Source organism: Mobula hypostoma, chromosome 7, assembly GCF_963921235.1.
Source record: "Mobula hypostoma chromosome 7, sMobHyp1.1, whole genome shotgun sequence".
NCBI lineage: Eukaryota > Metazoa > Chordata > Chondrichthyes > Myliobatiformes > Myliobatidae > Mobula > Mobula hypostoma.
This window is the reverse complement of record NC_086103.1, coordinates 139,619,936-139,643,939: the sequence shown is the minus strand read 5'-3', so window position 1 is coordinate 139,643,939 and position 24,004 is coordinate 139,619,936. Positions and strand designations below refer to the sequence as shown.

Sequence of the window (24,004 nt, the reverse complement as noted above, 5' to 3'; positions counted from 1 at the left end):
TAAACTTGAACCTTCTTAGTATAAGGAGCTTAGATGGGGCAGAATTTGTTAAGTGTATCCAGGAAAGTTTCATAAATAAATATGTGGATGGTCCGATGAGAGGAGGAGTCGTACTGGACCTAGTGTTGAGCAATGCGCCTGGCCAGGTGACTGATCTTCCCGTGGGTGAGTAGTTCGAGAAGGGTGACCATAACTCCTTATCTTTCAAGGTAGCTATAGATAAGGATATGGTCCTCGTGGGAGAGTTTTAAATTGGAGTAGGGAAAATTATGTGGGCATTAGGCAGGAACCGAGAAGCATTCATTGGGAACACATTTTCTCAAACGAGTCCACATCAGACATGTGGAGGACATGTTTAAAGATGAATTGCACAGAGTATAGGAAAGTTATGTTCCCGTTAGAAGGAAGGACAGAGATGGAAAGGTAAGAGAATCTTGGATATCCAGAGGTGATGAATTTAGTCAAGAAAAAAAGGAAAACTATGCAAAGCTTCAAAAGCCTGCATCAAATGAAGTACATGAGGAGTATAAAGAAACCAAAAAAGAACTAAAGAAGGGAATTAGGAAAACCAAGAGGGGCCACGAAAAGTCCCTGGCAAGCAGGATTCAGGTGAATCCCAAGGCATTCTATACATACACCAAGAGCAGGAGGATAACTAGGGAGTGGGTAGGGCTACTCAATGGTAAAGAGGGGAACACTTGCTTGGATGCAGAGAATGTGAGTGAGGTACTTATTGAGTACTTTGCTTCTGTAGTTACCAAGGAAAATGATACGGAGTACCAATAGATTAGTGCTGAGTGTATAAATACATTAGAGTGTTTAGAGGTCAAGAAGGAGGTAGTGTTGGAGTATTAAAGTGGATGTCCCCAGGGCCTGATGGGATTTAACCCAAGATATTGAAGGAGGCAAGAGACAAGATTGCTGGGTCCTTGACCAGTATCTTTGTGCCCTTTCTAGCCAAAGGTGAGGTCCCAGAGGAATGGCAAGTAGCTAAAGTTGTACCTCTATTTAAGAAGCGAACAAGGGAAAATCCTGGGAACTTTAGACTGTTGAGTCTCACATCAGTTGTAGGGAAATTGCTGGAGAAAATTCTTAGGGATAGGATATATGAGCATTTGGAAACACATGGTCTACTTAGGGAGAGCCAGCATGGCTTTCTGTGCGGCAGATTGGGCCTTACCAACTTGATTGAGTTTTTTGACAAGGTGATGAGAAAGGTTGATAAAGGTAGAGCAGTGGATATTGTCTACGTGGAATTCAGTAAGGTGTTTGACAAAGTCCCTCATGGGAGGCTAATCCAGAAGATTGAGATGCATGGGACCTGTACCAAATTGGCTGTTTGGATTCAGAATTGGCATGCACATGGAAAATAGAGGGTTTGAACGTTTTTATTTGAGCTGGGGGCCTGTAATTAATGGAGTTCTGCAGGGATCTGTGCTGGAACCTTTGCTGTTTGTAATGTATATAAAATGACCTGGATGAAAATGTAGAAGGATGGGTTAGTATATTTGCGGATGATACCAGGATTGGTGGAATTGTGGACAATGTAGAAGACTAGCAAAGAATACAGCACAATATATATCAGTTGCAGATATGGGCTGAGAAATGGCAGATGGAGTGAGGTAAATGTGAGGTGTTGCACCTTGGTAGGGTGAATGCAAGGAGACAGAACACTGTTAAGGACAAGGTCCTCAACAGTATTGCTAAGCAGAGAGATCTTAGGGTCTAAGTTCATAGCTCCTTGAAAGTGGCTACACAGGTCGATAAGGTGGTTAAGAAGGCTTATGGAATGCTTGTTTTTATTAGTCACGGCTTTGAGTTTAAAAGTCAGGAGGCTGCGTTGCAACTTTATAAAACTCTGGTTAGGCCACATCTGGAGTATTGCATACAGTTCCGGTCACTCCCGCTGTAGAAAGGATGTTGAGGCTTTGGAGAGAGTGCAGAAGAGGTTTGCAGGATGCTGCCTGGTTTAGAGGATGTGTGCTAGCACGAGAGGGAGGCTGGATAAACTTGGGTTGTTTTCTCTGAAGTGTCAGAGACTGAGGGGATATCTGATCGAGGTTTATAAGATTATGAGAGACATCGATAGAGTGGAGAGATAGTATTTGTTTCCCAGGATTGAAATGTCTAATACCAGAGGGCATGCATTGGAGGTGAGGGGGTGTGGGCTCAAAGGGGAGGCGAGGGGTAAGCTTTTTACTCAGAGTTGTGGATGCCTGGGATGCGCTGCCTTGTGTGGCAGTAGAAACAAAAACATTAGAGGCTTTTAAGAGACATTTGGATAGACACATGGCTGTAAGGAAGATGAAGGATATGGGCATGGTGTAGGTAGGAGAGATTAGCGTTTGGGTGTTTTTAATTTGCTTTTTAGCTGGTTTGGCACAACGGTGTGGGCCAAATGGTCTGTTACTGTATTCCCCTCCCCATGTGTTCTATTTCCCTTCCAGATACACCAAGATGTGCACCTAGTAGTTTAATTGGCTACCGTAAATTACCCCTAATGTAGAATTTGGAAGGAATGACAGAAACACATGAAGTAGCACCAATGCAGGCGTTCACTATAGGGAGGAAGAGCTGGGGAGCATTACCGAGGAAAGCTTGGAACATAGACTGTTCCACGTAACCAACGAAAGGCAGTCATATCTAGGGCCCATGCGGGTGCCCGCGGCTACACCTCTGGAGGCAGTCTGGAGAATGGGAGGAGGCGAAGGAAAAATCGTTGAAGGTGAGGACCGGCTCTGCGGGACAGAGAAGGGAAATTGGTGGTTTCTTTTATTGATTTGGTTAGCTTCAAGTGGCTTTTTAAACTAATTGTATTTTGTGGAACTCTAACAGAATCCCGATTGTGTACTGTATTTATTTCTGTCCTGAATTGTTACAAAGTGTTAAAATTGTATTATTTATACAATTGACCTAGTTGCCCCATTATAGAGAATGAACTCTCCAAAATGTGTTTTATACAGTTCCTTAGTGCATTTGAGTTAATTTCTGTCATGTTGATTTCAGCACGGCAGCTGGCGCTTCAATACCACACATGCACTCAAAGAGTTAACTGTTATCAAGCAATTAACTGAAAGGTATACGATGAGCCGTTTTAATGTGATATTTTTACTTGCTAATGACGCCATTGTCTTCATGGAGGAGGCGTTAACGGCAAATGATTCTCCGATGGATACGAACTGAAGGAATCCCTGAGAACTCTGAATTCACCTTTTCCACCAGCAGTCTGTTATGGTGTGCTTTTTATCTTTCAAGAGCAAAAGGAAAGAAAGATATTTTTTTAAATCATCGGAATTAGGGTGCGGCCATTTGCTGTTGATAAAAGCTCTCACTTGAATTATAAAAATTTCTCGTTTGTTGACTGAATTCTAAAGCTTTACGATTGACATATATGTTTACAAATAGATTTTACTCTAGAAATAATCGGAAATGTGGAAAACGGTGTGCTACGGTATTTGCGAACTTCAATAAACTTCAACACGCTCCTCTTTATCGGGTTTTGACTAGTTGCATTTCGCAGGGGTTCCTCAATTACTGACCGAAGAAAATGTCATGGAAAAATATGGGTGATGAGCCTCCTTAAGGGTTGGGAGTGTCCCTGACCCTCCTACTTCCAGCAGAATTTTTGTTTGCGAGAATTTGACTTATTACTTTGAAGGCGTCCAGCTACTGAAAGGTGACGATCCGTGCAGCCTGGCATATGGTCTCTAACTTTTCAACTCGGGGGAGTTTGGTGAAGAATGTGAGCGCGCTAAGAAATAGCTTCCTCATTCCTCGATCAGGGCAGTCTGTGCCGTGTGCTCGAGTCTGAAGCGGAGCTTTGCCCTGCAAATCGAGCAGAGGGGAGACAGACGGTGCGTTAATTAAGTGACAAGATATTTCAATTAATTGTTAATAGCAGTAAGTTAAATTTGCACCTGCAATTAGCGAGTTTAACTAGTTTTCTACGTGGATTTGTTGCTGCGTAAGTGGTGGCGTGATATCTTAAGTTCGAAGACATAAGGGTTGAGTAGCAACATTTTAAGACCTGTACGAACCAGTTATGAATGTTTTTGTAAGGTGGAGTCACTACTTTTCAAACTAATTATTATAAGTTTTCTGCTTAGAAGTTTATTTGTAGCTTACATCCATTGTAATCATTTGGATCGATTGTGGGGATTGTGGTGAAATCACGAATTCCGTGGCCTGTTCGCTAATCTTCAAAAGGTGTTTGCTAACTTTTTTGTTATCGTTGCTGAGAATTTTTTAAAAATCAGGCCAGTCTCCTCATTCTCAGGAAGGTGAAAGTTGTACAAAAATTGGAGATGATATTACAGTACTTTTGGTTCCAAACTTGGCGTGTCTCAGCAAAGAATAATGGTGAAACATAGGAGATTTGATTCCTCCTGTGGAGGCCTCCACCACCTGGTAGTGGCCCTGTTGTAAAAACACCCTATACAGTACAGTACTCCAGGAATGCTTTAGCTGCACTTATCAGGAACATGGAACACTCCAGGGAGAAATGTCAAAAGTGGGAGTAGAAAATTACTGAACAACACAGGAACCGGCCCTTTGGCCCATGTTGTTATGCCACATTAAACTAATATCACCAAAACCCTTAGTCTATACTCCTTTATTGTCTAGATGTTCACATGTCTATGAGTCCCTTGTATGCCTCTACTGTATCTCCATCCCCCACTACCCTTGGCAGCACACTGCAGAGTGGAGTGGAATATTGGTTGCCCACAGATCTCATTTGAACTTTTCCCCCCTTCCCTTACATGCATTACCTCTAGTATTAGACTGCATTACCTCTAGTATTAGACATTATGACACTAGGGGAAGAAAATGTTTCTATGCCTCACAACATTTTATAAATGTCTATCAGGCTTCCCTTGGCCTCTGCCACACTAAGGAAAGCCACCCTAGTTTGTACAACTTCTCCTTGTAGCAACCTGCTGAACCTTCTCCATAGCTCCACATCTTTCCTCTAATGGTTCAACCTGAACTGGAAGCAATGTAACCAGAGTTAAAGGCTGCAAAATAACGTCCTGACTCTTGAACTCAATGCCTCAACTAATAAAGGCAAACATACATTACACCTTCTTTACCACCCTGTCGATACAAAAAAAAACTAAACTTGCCTGGGATCACTCTGGTAAAGCTAATAACGCTTGTCATTTTGTCAATGAAAACTTTGGAAAGGTTGGCACTTTTGTTTAATCTATTAACTCATACATATATAGTTACCTACTGTATGTATTTTGAACAGTGAATTACAGGTCAGTATAATTGCTGGAAAAGTGATCTGTGTGCCCTGGGTTTAACTGGACACCTAATCTTTTATGAATGTTTGTTGGTAAAGGGATATGACAAAATTCAGTAACTCTGGATGTTTTACTCTCACACTCATTTGCTAAATTAACTAGTAAAAAGGCAAGACTTCAGGAACATTGTGGCATGTGATTCAGAAAGGTAAACTCCTTGTGTTGTCAGCTCCAGTAATCATAAGATATGTTCCAGATTATCCAAGGAAAAAAGCATGCCTTGCAATTCCAAAATAGTGCGTAGGGTAACTTCTAAATTGAGAATTTTTTTTTGTTGCCTCATAAGTTCATGGCAATGTTCCAAAATATAACAAAGGAAAAAAACTGTAGCGTGTTTTTCTAATTGTGGTAAATATATGTGTTGTATTAATATTCAAGAGAAATGAGTTATCTGTGAAAATTTGAGTATGTGGCTAAAAGTGACTACAATTCTATTAGTTTTAAAATTGTTATGGAAAAGGTAGAACAGGTCTACAGCTTAAAGTCCTGAACTGGAGAATGGCCAACTGGATTTAGCTGGGGCTGACTGGGTGACTCGTGTTAAAGGCAACAGGTGGAGGCTTTTAAAGGAGTCGAGTCTAGGACAGCACCTTTCTGTTGGGGTGAAATGTAGACATACAAAGTCCAGTGAACCCTGGCTGATGGGGGATACCAAACCTCTGGTCATACATATTGTTTAGGCAGCTGGGTACAAATGAATCTCTCAAAATATGAGAAGTTCAAGAGCAGGCTGGGGAAGGGAATCAAGTGGGCAAAACAATGTATTAGCAAGTTTGTGTATAGTAAAGCGGGTTGCAATGAAATACAGAAAGATCTTAGTCAGCTAGGGAGTTGGGCTGAAGAATGGAAAATGGTTTTCAACTTGGATTTGATTTGATGCACTTTGGCGTAGGCAGAGACTGAGGACTGTGGCACCAATGGTGAGGATTGCAAAGGGAGGTGGAAGAGTGCTTACAGGACTGCTGTGAATCGGTGGACTGGGCAATATTCAGGGATTCATCTTCAAGTCTGAATGCATATGCCATGGTCATCACAAAATTCATCAAGACCTGCCTGGATGAATGTGTGCCTTCGAGGACATACCCAAACCAAAAGCCGTGGATGAATCAGGAAATTCAGTCTGCTGATAACTAAATCTGGTGTTCAAAGCTGGCAGTCCAGAGCCCCACAAGAAGCCCAGGTGTGACCTACAGAGCGCCATCGAGAGAGTGGAATAGGCAATTCCTTGTGAAGTTAAGAGACACAGCAGAATGCATATCAGCTGTGGTTGTGTTTGCATGCCATTACTTCCTATAAGACAAAACCTAACAGCACAAATTAGAGATGCTTCACTCTCTGATGCACTCAATGCCTTCTATGCACATTTTGAAAGGGAGAATGATACTACACCTGTACAAATCCCCACAGCATCTGGCGACCTTGTGATCTGTCTCGGAAGCTAATATCAGAACATCCTGCAAGAAGGTGAAAGGTCATGTCCTGATGGTGTACCTGACAGAATATTGAAAATCTGTGTGACCAATTGGGTGGTGTGTTCAAGGACATCTTCAACTCTCACTGTTGCAGTCAGAAGTTTGCACCTTTATCAAAAAGGCATTAATCATTCCATCGCTGAAGAGCAGGGTGAATGAGTACCACCTGGTAGCACTTGCATCTACTGTGATGAAGTACTTTGAGAGATTGGTGATGGCCAGCATTAACTCCTGCCTGAACAAGGACGTCTCCTAAAGGACCAAAACCTTGTGGCTTGGAAGCTTGTGTGTCTCAATGACCCAGAGAGCTATGCTGGCTGGAGTCAGGGCCTTGTGCTGTGCCTCTTGGTAGGGTCACCCATGCCAACTGGTCAAAGGGTAGGGACCAGACTAAGAGTGGTCCACTGGTCCTCCAGGGTCAGCAGTTCAGCTCAGGGCTAACAACCCCAACTAGTCAAACAAAACTTTTACAGAAACAGCAATGAAAAATCCTTGTACATCTGTGTGCAGAAGTATTTCTGAGCCTCCACCTAGGACTTGCATGGCTGACTATAGTGAAAGCCATGAGGGAAGCTACTGGCATGATGAAGGAAGCCCTGAACACCAAGACCAATTCCAAAGTTAGTTTCTGGTATGTACGAACCATATACAACACTGGCAAGCTAGCACAAATAACTGCAGAGGTGCATTGTTACAGCCTACCTATACTAGGCATCAGAGAAAGTAAATGAACAGGGTCCCACAGACTAAAGGCAGCAACGGGTGAAACAATTGTCTACTTGGAAAGGGAAGATGGTCAGCATCATGATGGTGAAGAAAGGCATTAAGAAGTGCTTGCTGGAGTGGAAACCAATCAACTGTACTCTGAGAGTCAGACTGAAAGGGAAGCAAGTGAACATAACTATGAAAGGTGCAAACACAAGGAATTCTGCAGATGCTGGAAATTCAAGCAACACACATCAAAGTTGCTGGTGAACGCAGCAGGCCAGGCAGCATCTATAGGAAGAGGTATTCCATCTGTTATTTATTTATATACACACATTCTTTCTCTCTCTCCTTTTTCTCCCTCTGTCCCTCTCACTATACCCCTTGTCCATCCTCTGGGTTTTTTCCCCCCTCCTCCTTTTCTTTCTCCCTGGGCCTCCTGTCCCATGATCCTCTCATATCCCTTTTGCCAATCAACTGTCCAGCTCTTAGCTCCATCCCTCCCCCTCCTGTCTTCTCCTATCATTTTGGATCTCCCCCTCTCCCTCCCACTTTCACATTTCTTACTAGCTCTTCTTTCAGTTAGTCCTGACGAAGGGTCTTGGCCCGAAACGTCGACTGTACCTCTTCCTATAGATGCTGCTTGGCCTGCTGCGTTCACCAGCAACTTTGATGTGTGTTGCATAACTATGAAAGGGAACACTGGAAGAAAGTGATCCAGTGCTATGATCGTTAGTGACATTGAAGAAAAGGATGTCTTCTGTGAACAGCTGCAATCAGAGGTAGAGTTAAAACCACACCTTGACAAAATCATCATCATGGGAGATCTAAATGTCAAAGTGGGAATTAACAACTCCCACTTCAGTAGTCTCATGGGCACACATGGATGTGGAATGAGGAATAACAATAGTGGAAGATGATTCATGGCACAAAGTTCCACCAATCTGGTCATAGGAGGGACCCTCTTTCCACACCGTGAAATCCACAAACTGACATAATGCTCACCCAACGGATGGGACCAGAGTCCATGTAGAGACAATTTGATGCCGATAAGCTCAAGGACACCAGTGTAAGATCTGTCCTCACTATTCAGCTTAAAAGCAGATTTCAGGCCTTGAAGATGTTGACGAGCATGTGTCAGTAGGCGAGATTGACACAACGTGGAAATAGATTGCCTCGGCCTTCTGTTGTGGCACAGAAAGGCCTCGGAGTGCTGGTGCACAGTTCACTGAACGTCACCACGCAATAGATCGGATGATGAAAAAGCTCGTTTAGCGTGTTGACCTTCAGTCAGGTCAATAAGTTCAGGAGTAGGGGTATTATGTTACAGTTATACAAGTTGTTAGTGAGACACACTTGGCATATTGTGTACAGTTTTGGTCACCCTGTTATAGGAAAGACATTGCCAAGCTGGAGAGGGTGCAGAAGAGATTTGTGAAGAGACTGCCTTGACAGAGGACCGGAGTTACAGGGAGAGGTTGGCCACACTGGAACTTTATTCCTTGGAGCATAGGAGAATGAGAGGTGACCTCAAAGTGTTCACAAAATCATGCTAGGTATGAATACGGTGGATGGTCAGTCTTTTCTCCAGGATTGGAAAAGCTAGAGGGTCCAGGTACAAGATAAAAGGGGAAAGATTTAAAGAGATCTGAGAGGTAATCTCTTTACACAGAGAGTAATGAATACACGTAATGAGCTGCTAGAGGAAGTGGTCGAGGCAGGTACAATCATAACATTTAAGAGATGTTTTGATGGGTAAGTGGAGGGAAAAGGCTCGAGGGATTATGAGCCCTGAATGTGGCCCATACATTTCAAAAGTACTGGCACATACTTTACATACTTTATACTTTATTGTTGCCAAACAATTGGTACTAGAACATATAATCATCACAGCGATATTTGATTCTGCGCTTTCTGCTCCCTGGATTACAAATATTAAACATTAAAAATAGTAAAAATTAGTAAATATTAAACATTTAAATTATAAAGCATAAATAGAAAAATGGAAAGTAAGGTAGTGCAAAAAAACCGAGAGGCAGGTCCGGATATTTGGAGGGTACGGCCCAGATCCGGGTCAGGATCCGTTCAGCAGTCTTATCACAGTTGGAAAGAAGCTATTCCCAAATCTGGCCGTACGAGTCTTCAAGCTCCTGAGCCTTCTCCCGGAGGGAAGAGGGACAAAAAGTGTGTAGGCTGGGTGGGTCGTGTCCTTGATTATCCTGGAAGCACCACTCCGACAGCGTGCGGTGTAAAGTGAGTCCAAGGATGGAAGATTGGTTTGTGTGATGTGCTGCGTCGTGTTCACGATCTTCTGCAGCTTTTTCCGGTCTTGGACAGGACGACTTCCATACCAGGTTGTGATGCACCCTGGAAGAATGCTTTCTATGGTGCGTCTATAAAAATTAGTGAGGGTTTTAGGGGATAGGCCAAGTTTCTTTAGTTTTCTCAGGAAGGAAAGGCGCTGGTGGGCCTTCTTGGCAGATGCAATAATACTGTCTAATACTTACACAGAAACACAATCCGATTAAATTCAACTTTCTCGCTTCAGTGTGTTATTTAAACTGTGACTCACTTTTCCATCTCTGTCCTCTTGATATTGTTATCTTGTTGTAGTAGGAGGTAACTTCACAGACTAGCAAGGGCGATCCTAGTCTCTCACTCAATAGCTTCACACTTCATTGCTCCTGTGCCACTGATCATGGTCATTTGGTTGCACTGCAAAAATAAACAATACTCTAAAATTCCCAGCACAGATCAGAATTGTAAATGACATAGTTCATCTGCTTGCCCTTGTGCCGTTTCTGCCCTAAGGTTGCTACATGGTACCAGCCCAGTAAATGCATATCCAGTGGACTTTGTGCCATTTTCCTGGGCAGCATTATGTTTGAGGGCATTGCTGGACGGCTGTTATATCCTTTGCACATTGGCATCCAGAGCAGTGAGAGTAGCAGATTGTGTTTACGTTGCACCAAACAGATAAACCATCTGAGTTTCCACTATAGAACTGACACATTAGCGTAGCTGCTACTTCTGCAATGCGGGTGCTTGTCATGATTTACCCCAAAATATATGACCAAAGTTCAACATCAAGTCCATGCAAGAAAAGGTAGCATCCAATCTTTGTGGTATTGGACTGTTCCATACTCCTCAATTTTTGGTTTGGATTGTTGTTTGCATGATTTGTGGGTTTTTTTTGCACATCAGGTGTTGGTCTTTTATTTTTGTACTTTTTTTTCCATTGGGTTCTTCTGGGTTTCATGTGTCTACCTGTGAGCAAACGAATTGGAAGGTTGTATAATTTGTACATTCTTTGATAATAAATGTACTTTGAACTTTGTTTCATACAGGCTTTCTGGAAGGGTTCCCACCCACGATCTGTTTTATTTTATACACAAATCAGCTCTAGTACCTTGCATGAAGACCTCATCCGTAAATAATGTCCTTTAATGCTTTAATGCTAACATCTGTACTATTTCCCCCACCTAGCTTTCGAGCTACTGACACCACATGTGGCTTTCCCTCTCTCTGCTGCTCTCTAAAATAGTCACTATCTGTCCTTGTAGCTGCAATTATTGAATTGATGGTAAATTGCTGTACATAAGATTTCATTTGTTCAGTAAATGAAACTTGGGAATGGTAAGAATTGCTTGGGGTTGGGGAGGATAAGGGAAGCCCCACAAACAATTTGCATATTGTATATCAGAAACGTGAGTCGGTGTGTGCAAGATGCGAGAGTGGTGATTGGCTCAGGGTATCTAAATCTTTGAACAGACTTGGACCTCAACTTCAGTAATTCCCAAACCTAATAATGAACAACATTATTTTCTGTAACACCGGATTCTGCAGATGCTGGAAATCTGGAGCAACACAGGAAAAAAAACTGAAGGATCTCAGCAGATCAGGCAGCATCTATGGAGGAGAATAAACAGTCGATGTTTCAGGCAGAGATCCTTCATCAGGACTGGAAAGGAAGGGGGCAGCACCCAGAATAAAAAGATAGGAGGGGTGGGAAGAGAGAGTAAGGAGGACATGAGGCACACCAGTCTACCTGTAGTCTTCCCCTTCTAATTGCGTACCATCTTTATCCTGTTAGAGGACAAAACATCTAAGTACTATGTATTGTGTATTCTGTTTTGGAGAATTGGCTGTGTAGCTGAGAGATGAGCGAACTCTGGGAAATGTGTTTGAAATTTGCACCATTTCCCCAAGTGAATTCACTGCAGTGTACGCGTGTTGGACACGAGAATCGACTTTTGGTTGGTGTGTGATGAGGGTGTGGTGAATTAACCAATGTCTAACTAGAATGGAGCCATTGGTAGGGATTGATCATTGATTTATTATCACATGTACTGAAATGCAGCTGAAAAGCTTTATTATGCATGCTGTCCAGACCAAATCATAACAAACAAGTACTTCAAAGGAGAACAAAAGTAAAAGCAATAGTGAGGCAGACTGTAGTGTTACAGTTGGAGAAAAAGCAATGCAGGTAGGTGAATAAGATCCAAGGCCGTGGCAACATAGACTGAGAAATTAAAAGTGAATCTCTATCACATTTTGTATTTGTAGATTGATTTATTGATCTTCACTGTTCATTAGTTACTGATTTTCTTGCAGCATTGCATTCAGGTCCTTGGGGCTACTGATTCCTGGGATTGACCACGTCAATCCCTTTACCTGTAAGACCACTGATTTTCCAAGTGATAATATATACTGTTAGCCTCATTGTTATTTTTCACAATCTCATGCATCGTGTTTTAATTACTGTAAATGGAGCCTATACTCAAAATATAAATTACAGTACATATATGCAAAGACTATATATGCAAAAGGCAAAGACATCATTTACAACACTCTCAGAACCAGTGGGTCAGATTAAAATTCTAGTACTGAATGGTGTTGAATAACCAGTTAACGGGAGGAAAAGGTCCAAGAATATGTCTATCCTGGATAATGGTAAGGTCAATATTGAAACTATGACTTCTGCTAAAGCATTCACAGTCATGTTCAGCCACAAATGCCAAAGAGATGATCTGTCTCCTAGATATGCACTGTCAGAATCCAGCCTTGATTCACTTTAATCCATACCATGTGATATCAAAGAGTGACAAGGGGCACAGAAATCAGGAGTGGCGATGGGACCAGACAACCAGCGTTCCACAGCCAGCTGTCCCTACAACACTGACATCAACCTGATAATGTCGACAAATCACCGAGTATGCTCTAGCAACAACAGAACAGGACAACTCATCAGTAAAGTGATGTAATGAACTATTAACAGTACCATCAGTTGGAACTTGCCAATAATAGGCTGAAAATGGCAGTTCTAGGTTTCACCAGGACCACTTGGCTCCATACCTTGTTGCAGCCATGATCCAAATGTGGACCAAACAACCGAATTCCACAGGTGAAATGAAAGTCACTGTCCTTGGCCTCAAGGTAGCATTTTGATAACGTATGGCATCAAAGGACTCTACAGTCAATGGGCATCATTGAAAAATTACTCTAAAATTTCCCACTAAAGAAGAAAGTTGTGATTGTTGGACACCAATCATCAAAGTCTAGAACATCACTACAGAAATTCCTTGGGGCAGCATCTATGTCCCAGTCCTTCAGATACTTCATCAATAACATTATTCCATTAGGTGTCAGTGTGCAATCATCAGTGCACTATGTTCAATTCTATTTGCAAGTCTTTAGCAAATGAAACGACACATTCAGATGTAGTAACTGACGTACGTGATAGGTAATATTTACACCAAAAAGTTGCAGGTGATGACTTGCTGCAAGAAAAAAATTAATCACCTTGATATTCTGTGGCCCTGGGTATTATTAAAATCAAGACAACCACCACCATCAACACTCTGGGAATTACTGTTGACCATAAACAGTAATATATAGACTGTAGCTACAAAACAGTTTAGAGTTTGACAAACACCTGAGATACTGATTAACAGTAAAATTGCAATTGTTCTTGTAGGAGGGAAATCCACAAAATATTTATGGATCATAATTATTTATATTCAGGCAATATACATAGCTATTTTTGTTGACGTGGAAGTTTTTTTCCTTTTATTGTTTCCTCTGTAGAATCTTTGTCTGCAACAGTACTGGAACTTGGCCCCAAGCCAATGGAATGGTTATTAAGTGCTGCATGTGAGCATGCTTAACTTTTACTTTCCTTTTGCTTGAATATATTTGAAGTGAATGCCTGTTCGACACATGCAAGGTCAGGGTAATTGCAATTAATCATTTAATAGTAGGTTAACGTTTGGAATTCAAGTAAATGGCTCTAGTAACCCAGATATGAGTCTAATAGAGTTGTCTGTATAGAGTTTGAAGTTTTCCCTGTGATCTAATGTGTTTCCTTTGGGTGCTACAGTTTTACTGTCTATCTCAAAGGTGTGAATTGGTTATTGTAAGCTGCCCCTGATTCGATTGGATACCATAAAAATCTAGGGGAGCTGATAGAAAAGATGTTACAGATAACAAGTGAAAGAATGAAGCTGAGAACATCGAGGGTTGACACAGACTTGTCTTATGTTGTGTGAGAATGAAAAATATTAGTAAAGTATATTGTAATGTACCCAGAAGTGTAAGATAACTTTTTAGGATTTGGGTATATTACATAAAATATCCTTGTGTGAATGAACCAGATAATTCACAAACTATAAGATTCAAAATTAAAATAGTGCAGAGCTAGAAACATGAAATAGAGGAGATAATGCCTTAATTATTAGCAGTTACTATACCTGTTTCAGGCTGATGAATTTTCATTAGAACTGGGAAGAAATAAGTTTTAAGTTTTCAAATTTTCCCAGCTCTGAATCACTAACCTGCTACATTACTCAGACTCTCTGTCCAAAGATGCCACATACATCTTAATATTTCCTGCATTTATTGCTCCCAGTTATTTTCCTAGTTTAGGTGGTGATGGCCCTGCTTGCATCATGTGCACAGGATTAAGTATCTATCATTATCACTGCTGCAGATAAATTGTCTTGCATTTCCAGGTCATCCACCTACATATTCCTAATTTGTTAATAGCAAACTGTCCTTCACATGAATAGTAGATGAATCAACAAAAACCAAATGTTTCCTTTGCATCAGCAGTCACCCCCTGCTGTGTACTTCAATATGTACATAAAACACAATCCATTAAGATTAAAAAGTGGGACTTTCTGGTGACCAAACATTTTAATTTTGTTTCCTATTTCAGTCCATAGCCGCCTCTTGTGCCAAGATGTGGCCACCTACAAGGTGGAGGAGCAACACCTTTAATACTGTCTGGGTAGCCTCCAACCTGATGGCATGAATATCGATCTCTCCTTCTGGTTTTTTCCCACCCCCTCCCCTCTTCTGTTCCCCACTCTGGCCTCTTACTACTCATCTGCGTATCACCTCCCCTCCTCATTCCCTTTCCCCTATCAGATTCCTTCCTCTCCAGTCCTTCCTTTCCTATCCACCTGGTTTCACCTATCACCTGGCTATCCCCCTTCCTCTCTTCCCCCCCCCCACCTTTTTATTCTGGCATATTCCCCCTTCTTTTCTAGTCCTGACGAAGGGTCTCTGTCTGAAGTGTCGACCGTTTGTTTATTCATTTCCATAGATGAGTTCCTCCAGCAGTTTGTGTTGCTCAAGATGAACCTGCTGACTTGCCACACTAGATGGTGCAATAGCAGCAAATTTGCAAAACTGTTGTTTATCTGTATTACTTCAAAGCAAGCATGTTGTCTGTTGTAGATTGCCTGTCAATGAAACACATTTTTTTCAGAATCTTGGTGTTTGATAGGAGTAACAATCTGAACAAGTAGAAATGAAAAGGTATCGTTCTTTAATGGTCTCTTTGACAGGACAAGATAACGATCCTTCCCTTTCGCAAACATGAGGAAATCTGCAGATGCTGGAAATTCAAGCAACACACACAAAAAATGCTGGTGAATGCAGCAGGATGCTGCCTGGCCTGCTGCGTTCACCAGCATTTGTTGTGTGTGATCCTTTCCTTCCCTTTCACTCATTCAGTTCTAGAAATTGGAACCTACACTAAAGTGCAGAATGGAGCACTAAGGATTTAGTTGTTAAACCAAGTCAAAAAGCATGGCCAGTCTGTAATATCTGTTGCTGCTAGACCAAATTCTTCCATCTAGAATAACTACAGCAGAGAAGGTGATCATTAGGTCATTTGAATTTGTTAACTCTTCGCAGAAGAATTCATTCAGTTCCAGAACACTACCACAACCACCACCACCGTTCTTTTCCCAGAGCCCATAGATCATTTTCCTTCAAATATCTATCAGGTTGTTCTTTGAAACTTTGTGTGCCTTGGTTTCCAACAGCTTGGAAAAGAATGTTGCAGACCATCATCACTCTTGGCTTATAGGTTTCCCTTACTTCTCCTTTTATCTATTATTGCATTCTCTAATTGTTGAAAGATATGGCAATGGAAACAACTCTCTAAATGCCCAGTGAAAATATACAGCCATTGGGTTGTAAGTGTACATTTCTTAGTTGAAAGAAATGAAATGCTATCTGGAGTCAAAGCAAAGAATTTTCATACAAAAGTGCACATTTATGAAACCTGGATCTGGATTGTAGTCTTATTTAAGTGTCATTAAGAAAGTATTTCAAAGTCAATAACTGAAAATTTAGTTTGACTTTGCTTGCACGTGGATTGAGTAAAAAGATTGAAGATATTATTAAGTATTCTATCAGGGCACTATTTTGACACATCACCCACCCAAGAGGCAAAATATGCACAAATCAGGCAATGACCTGACATGTTAATTAGAAAGAGAAACTAACAACTCTCTCTTTCTTTTTCAATCTTTTTATCAGTTTCAACAACAAACACATTACAAAAATTAAGTACAGAGTAATTGGGATTATATTAATTGATAATTATTGTTTACAGTCAGGTAACACCTAGTTAGAAACATCCCAAAATCACACAGATTAACAACAAAATATATAAGGAGTATACATAAAATATAAAATATCATAAAAAAAAGAAAAAGGAAAAAAAAATCCCCCCCAAAAAAACTAATCTACCCAAACTAAAGAAAAACTAAGAGGAAAAAAAAGCAAAGAAAGGGCTATTATGATACCTCGGATAGAACCAATAGTGTCGCCACTTCCGCTCCTCTCCCAGAAACTAACAACTCTGAGATTGGATGGAGTTGGACACTCTTGGTTAGTTGTGTGTACCCAATTAGTTTAAAAATTAATGGAATTTCCTAATGCTTGGAATGAAGCCAAATGCTACAGTCATGGATGGTTTGCCATAAGCAGCTCTTCTATCTTAACATTAATTTCTCATTTGTTGACTCAATTCCACTCCAGGAAATGAAAGTAAACTGATGCAACTAGGAGAGGATTGCTTTGCAATCCTTCGGGTAGCTGTCTGATCATGTGGAAAATCTCCACATATTAGCCCAGAGCAAGAGTCTGGATTGATTTTTATTTGCATTGGTTAGAGTACAATGAAACCAATTGAGGTTCTGTTTTATGCTTGCTGTTTGTGGGCTTTATGGCTATCATTCTTTTATGACCAAAGTGTACTTCAGAAGTAATCATTGAAACTACTTTGCAGGTGCATTTACTGCAACTTTTTTCATATTTGCAAGAAGGTTATTCTTATAGTAGTTTATTTACTTAGAGAGATAAAATGCAGAATAGGCCCTACTAGCCCTTCGAGCCACACCACCCACAAACTCCTGACAGACCTGATTTAACCCTAACCTATTCATGGAATAATTTATAATGACCACCATACAATTTGCGGCTCTTAGTTCTATGCTCTTTCTGGGCCCCTTCTTGTTGAGGTAAGTTCAGAGGCAGATTACTGTTCCTCTATTGGACCTCCTTGACAGAAATGTGGCATAAAGTATTATGCAGTTCCATCCCAGGTTATGAACACTTGACTTATAGACACACCATTACATACAAACAAGTGTTTGGGAGACTGGAACTGTGGATGAAGATGGATTTGCTAGCTACTGCAGGGCTGAAGGCATCTTGTGCTAATTGGGACGGGGTCATTTCTGCATTACTACTACTTTCCCTCTCTCCCCCCACACCCCCCACCCACCCAACAAAATATAGCTTCCTCATTGATGCCATGCCCTCTTCTGAGGTAATCAGAGATTGGGGATGGTATGGGAACAGAATCTTAGCGGGTACTTGAAGATAGAATGTCCTTTGGGCATCTTTCTGGATTTTTCAGTAATGTATGGGTGGGAAAAAGAATAGTGTTACATTTAAAATAGTGTTAAGAGGGAGCACTGACGAAAGATGTTTTAATGCACGAGTTTGGGGTTGATATACTCCCAGTGTATAAACAATTAAGGATTAATTACATTGATCTTGTGTCAGGAAAATACTTTCGTAATGACCTGTATTGATCCATAAAGTATAGAAACTGGCCATCTGACAAAGTAGGAGAGGCCTTTGGAAAATTATAGTGCTGTACATGTAGATGGGAGCTTAAGGAGGAGATGCAAATGGATCATTCTCTTCAAATGAAATGTGATCCACTGATTTGTCACATTTTCTATAGTGTATTATAAAGTACAAGTCTCAGTGCTCATGGGTAGTGGAGTAAGTTAGCTATGAGTTGACTCTGCCTCCTTCCAAAGTTAACGTCATCGAGAGGAAATAAAACAATGCATAGGCCATGCAGGTACTGTTTACAAGTTTCCGTAGCACAATATGAGCCTACTTTCTTATCCCATGTGCTATACCATGTCTTCTCCCCCCCCCCACTTCTGTTCCTGTCCTGAGGAAGGGTCTCACCCCAAAATGTCAACTGTTTATTCATTTCCATTGATGCTGCCTCATCTGCAGATTCCTCCAGCATTGTGTGTGTGTGTTTGTCAGTCAGTCACTCTGGATTTCCAGCATCAGCAGAAGCTCTTGTGTACACATTTCATAATATTCACCAACAGATTGTTGTGAACCAGTTAATGTTCATGAAGGGTATCATATCAGAACTTGGAACCTTTCATTTCCAACTTCGCAGATGACATCACTATAGTGTGCCAAATCTTAAATGTTGAAGTGGAGTACGGGGTGGGGGTGGCGGGGGGATGCCTGGTTACATGTTGTCACGACAATGACCTTTCCCTCAATGTCAGCAGAACTAAAGGATAGGCCATAGACTTCAGAGACGAGCTGTACGTACCCTGCTATTTACATCAATGGTGTTGAGGCTGAGAGGATTAAAAGTTTCACTGATATCCTGCCTTGGTCCCACCAAATAAACAGCATAGCCAAGAAAGTGCACCAGCACCTGTACTTCCTCAGGAGCCTAAAGAAATTTGGTATGTTCCCTTTGACCCTTACCAATTTTTAATCAATGTACCATAGAAAGCATCATGGCTTAGTATGTCAACTGTTCAGCGAAGACCACAAGAAGTTGAATTGTGAACGTAGGCCAGAACATCATGGAAACCAGCCAACACCCCCCCGCCCCCCCCCATGGACTCTGTCTACACTTTACACTGCCTTGGTAAAGAGCCAACATAATTACAAATCCCTCCCACCCACCCCAGACATTCTCTCTTCTCCCGCCTCCCATCAGGCAGAAGCTACAAAAGCCTGAAGGCATGTTGCACAATCTCAAGGACAGCTTCTATCCTGCTATTATTGGACTATTGAACAGACCCTCAATATGCTGGGGTGGACTCTTAACCTCAGTCTATATTATGGTCTTGCACCTTATTGTCTACCTATACTGCACTTTTTCTGTAACTAAAGTTTTATTCTATATTGTTATTTTCCATTGTACTATCTCAATGTAAAGTTGTAATGAAATGGTCTGTAAGGATTGTGTGCTCACTGCTCACTGTGCTCACTGTTGCTACAGATTATAATGTACTGATGGTAGACCTGTACCTTTACAGTACTGGTTGAAATCTGGGATAAAATATTTGTTTCTCAGACTTCAAACATTTCCATTCTCAAGTTGGAAGGCTGTGCTGGTTAGAGAAAAATATTTTCTCATATCTGCTTGATCCTGAACTTCGCACATTGTTATAATTCTCCAAGTTCTAATGAATCCTAATCTAATCTGTGTACCTTCCCGGTGCATTCTCTGATTGAGAAATGTGTGCAAAGATTATTGCAGTCTGCTAGATATATAAAAAGTTTATTAAGGAGAGGGCACTAACTAGCAGTTGAGAAGCACACTCATCTTGGGTGAGCAGGTACGAACTTGACAGTGGCTGGGAGGGAGAGTACAGTCAGGAGGAAGAATTGTTGATGAAGTGGGGGAGGTGGAAAGGGAGTTCTAGGAGGGGAGAGTGCAAGAATAAGAGGGAATGAGTGCAAACTAATTGGAGGGTTGGAAAGGAATGGAATATAGAATATAAGAGCAGGGATGTGATGTTGAGGCTCTAGAAGGCACTCGTGAGACCACACTTGGAGTATTGTGTGCAGTTTTGGGCTCCTTATTTTTGAAAGGATATACAGGTGTCCCCTGCTTTTCGAATGTTCACTTTACGAAACCTCACTGTTACGAAAGACCTACATTAGTACCCTGTTTTCGCTTTCAGAAGGTGTTTTCAGAAAAAATTCAGCGCGCGCCCCGAGCAGACGCTCTCCCCAGATTTGGAACGGCATTCTTGCCGGCATTGCTTTAACACGTGCCTGTGAGCAGTCGTTTGCAAGATGAGTTCTGTGGTGTCGGAAAAGCCTGAAAGAGCTCGTAAGGGTGTTACACTTAGCGTAAAACTAGACATAATTAAGCGTTTCGATCGTGGTGTACGAAGCAAGGACAAAATGAGTTTGGCTTGTGGAAGCTGCCGAAGATGATGTTGAACGCAAACAACAGGAATTCTGCAGATGCTGGAAGTTCAAGCAATACACATCAAAGTTGCTGGTGAAGATGATGTTGAAGAGGTTTTGGCATCCCATGACCAAGAACTGATAGATGAAGAGTAGATGAAATTGGAAGGGGAAAGGATAACAATCGAAACCGAAGTACGACTTTAATTTGGAAAGGGTACGTAGGTTTAGGGGATATTTGCAGGATTCTTTGAGTCCTTACAAAGAACTGTATGATAGAAAAATGCGCGAGGCTCAGCAGTCAAGCAAGCCTTCCACATTAGCCACAGCAGACGACGAACCTCGACCTTCAACATCGAGGCGGGCAGTCACAGGAGAAGATGGGCTGCCTGCTCTAATGGAAACAGACGACGAGATGACACCCCAGTGTCCACCACCCCAACACCCAGGCCGCGGACAGATACTTTACCGATTCGCGGAGAATGTAGCAGTAGCTGGGAGGCACACAGCACATCTTTAAGAAAAAAGCCGAAATAAACATGCTAATTAATTACGTGTCGGGCGGCACCTAATTAATTAGCATGTTTATTTCGGCTTTTTTCTTAAAGATGTGCTGGATGCCTCCCGGCTACCGCTGTACCCCTGCATGCTTCGCGGATCGGTATCTGTCTGCGGCCTGGAGGGTGGAGGCCACTGCACCACCCAACCTGCGACAACTCAGCCTAACACACCATCATCAGTGTGCTCTGCGCTGTCCCGATTCCGGTAAGTGATACTACACTGTACATACATTATTTCTACTTTATATCGGCTGTATTTTTACATGTTATTTGGTATGATTTGGCAGCTTTATAGCTTAAAGGTTACTGGAGAGCACTTGCATCGTGTTTTTGTCGAGAGAGCTTGCGTGAGATTTTCTGCCAACGGTGCTTGTGCGAGATTTTTGCTCCAGAGAACAGTTCAGTGATGATTGTGGAAAAGTATTTCTACTTTATATAGGCTGTGTATTTATCATATCATTCCTGCTTTTACTATATGTTACTGTTATTTTAGTTTTTATGTGTTACTTGGCTTGATTTGGTAGGTTATTTTTGGGTCTGCGAACGCTCACAAAATTTTCCCATATAAATAAATGGTAATTGCTTCTTTGCTTTACGACATTTTGGCTTATGAACCGTTTCATAGTAATGCTCTACCTTCGGATGGTGGGGGGAAACCTATACTGACATTGGAGAAGGTTCAGATAAGATTCAGGAGAATGATTCCAGGAATGAAAGGGTTACTATATGAGGAATGTCTGGCAGCTCTTGGGCTATATTCCCTGAAGTTCAGGAGAATATGGGGGGGGGGAGGGAGAGATCTCATAGAAACATTCCGATTGTTAAAAGGCCTGAACAGATTAGATATGGCAAAGTTATTTCCCACGGTAGGGGATTCTAGGACAAGAGGGCACAACTTCAGGATTGAAGGACATCCTTTTAGAACTGAGATACAGAGAAATTACTTTAGTCAGAGGGTGGTAAATTTGTGGGATTTGTTGCCACAAGAGGCTGTGGAGGCTAAGTCACTGGGTGCATTTAAGGCAGAGATCGATAGGTTCTTGATTAGCCAGGGCATCAAAGGGCACGTGGAGAAGGCAGGGGAGTGGGCATGACTGGAAGAATTGGATCAGCCCATGACTGAATGGCGGAGCAGACTCAATGGGCCGAATGGCCTACTTCTATATCTTGTGATCTTGTAGGGAGGAGAGCAATAGAGCAGAGACAATATGGGGGAAGGGAAGGTGGGGAGTTTGAGGAAGAAGTGGCAGGGGTTGAAGGAGAAGGAGGATGGAGGGAATGGCTGTATGAACTCAATGGGAGGAACTGGAGGTTAAAAGGTTGAGGGAAGGAGGAGTACAGGAAAAGGGGGGTGCAGGATGCAGCAGGTGGAGGGAGTGAGAAACAACAATGTGTGTGCTTGTGGTTAGAGTGCAGAGAATATACAATTGCAGAATTAGTGTGTATGCAAGTATATGTGTCCTTGTTTAATTTTATGTGCAGTGCCTGGTCCCATTCACTGTGGACCTCTTTGCCATTGGACCAAGAATTTGCTCTGTAAAATCCATGCATCACTGATGTGCAACAACCACCTGATATTTTTTAAAAAACAGCTTCCACTCATTTCTTTCATAGAACAGAGTCATCCATCATCCCAGTCTTCTACTTAAAACACCTTTGCAGCACCTTGAATATGCCATCTGGGGATGCTGAATAATCCCAAGAATTGAAATGACTTTATTACTGGCATCCTTCAAATACATGAATAAAAATCTTTACGTCTCTGGTCAAATGTGCAATTTATAGTAATTTATAATAGTATGTACAACAGGATAGTCAGTATGACATAGAAATACAATTGTATCAGCATTTGAATTGAATCAGTCTGATGGCCTGGTGGAAGAAGCTCTCCTGGAGCCTGTTGGTCCTGGCTTTTATGCTGCAGTACAGTTTCCTGGATGGTAGCAGCTGGAACAGTTTGTGGTTGGGGTGACTCGGGTCTCCAATGATCATTCGGGTCCTTTTTACACACCTGTCTTTGTAAATGTGCTGAATAGTGTGAAGTTCACATCCACTAATGCGCTGGGCCGTCTGCACCACTCTGTGCAGAGTTCTGCAATTGAGGGAAGTACAGTTCCCATACCAGGCAGTGATGCAGCCAGTCAGGATGCTCCCAATCATGCCCCTATAGGAAGTTCTTAGAATTTGGGGGGCCATACCAAACTTCTTCAACCGTCTGAGGTGAGAGGTGCAGTTGTGCCTTTTTCACCACACAGCTGGTATGTACAGACCATGTGAGATCCTTGGTGATGTTTATGCCAAGGAACTTAAAGCTGTTCACCCTCTCAACCCCAGATCTGTTGCTTCAATAGGGGCTAGCCTGTCTCCATTCCCCCTGTAGTCCACAACCAGCTCCTTTGTTTTTGCAACATTAAGGGAGAGGTTGTTTTCTTGACACCACTGTGTTAGAGTGATGACTTCCTCTCTGTAGGCTGCATCATTATTATCTGAGATTAGGCCAATCAGTGTAGTATCATAAGCAAATTTAATTTGCTGACCATTCACTTATTGATATGCTTCCCCATAGTCCATGACTAAAACAGCAACTACCGGTATCTCTAACATTGTTAAACCTGTCTAGGTATTTCACCTGTATAATGAAATAAAATCTGACTTTAATCAACAGAAGGAGCAATTAAGTTCGCTGACTGAAAAAATGTTTAAAGAGGTAGGATTGTAGAATTGTCTTAAAGGTGAAAGGGGTGGTAGAGAGGCATTAAAATTTAAACGGGGAATACTAAGGTTTAAGATTGAGGCAGATGAGGGCAGAACCACTAACAGGGAGGCAAAGAAATTAGAAAGAATGTCAAACCATAAGTGTGTGGGCTAGGCATAATGACTTCCCCCTTCATAGATGTGGCTTGAAGGCTTTTAAAGGGAGAACGGGAGTGGGGATAAACTCTTTACACATAGAGGTTAGAAGCATATAATCATGTTTCCTGTATAATTTACTTTGAACAAATAAGGTGCAACAGATAGCAAAAATGTAGAATTCTGTGCATAATAATTTTGTATTACAACATATCACATTGATGTTGGGAGTGTCCTTTCTAAATTGACAATATACAATATGTACAGATATAAAACTACATAATTAAACCTACTTTATTGCAAAGAAATACTGTAATTTTCTGAAGTGTGG

The 24,004-nt window shown here is 41.7% G+C and overlaps 1 protein-coding gene across 1 annotated transcript in view; it reads left to right on the top strand.

Moving 5' to 3' along the window:
• Window positions 1–3,665: 3,665 nt before the first annotated feature.
• The window catches only part of LOC134349587 (uncharacterized), a 58,468-nt gene continuing 38,129 nt past the window's right edge, over window positions 3,666–24,004 (top strand). Inside the window, exon 1 of the mRNA XM_063054139.1 lies at window positions 3,666–3,854. The gene's annotated coding sequence lies outside the window, so the exon portion shown is untranslated. The remainder of the gene's footprint in view (window positions 3,855–24,004) is intronic.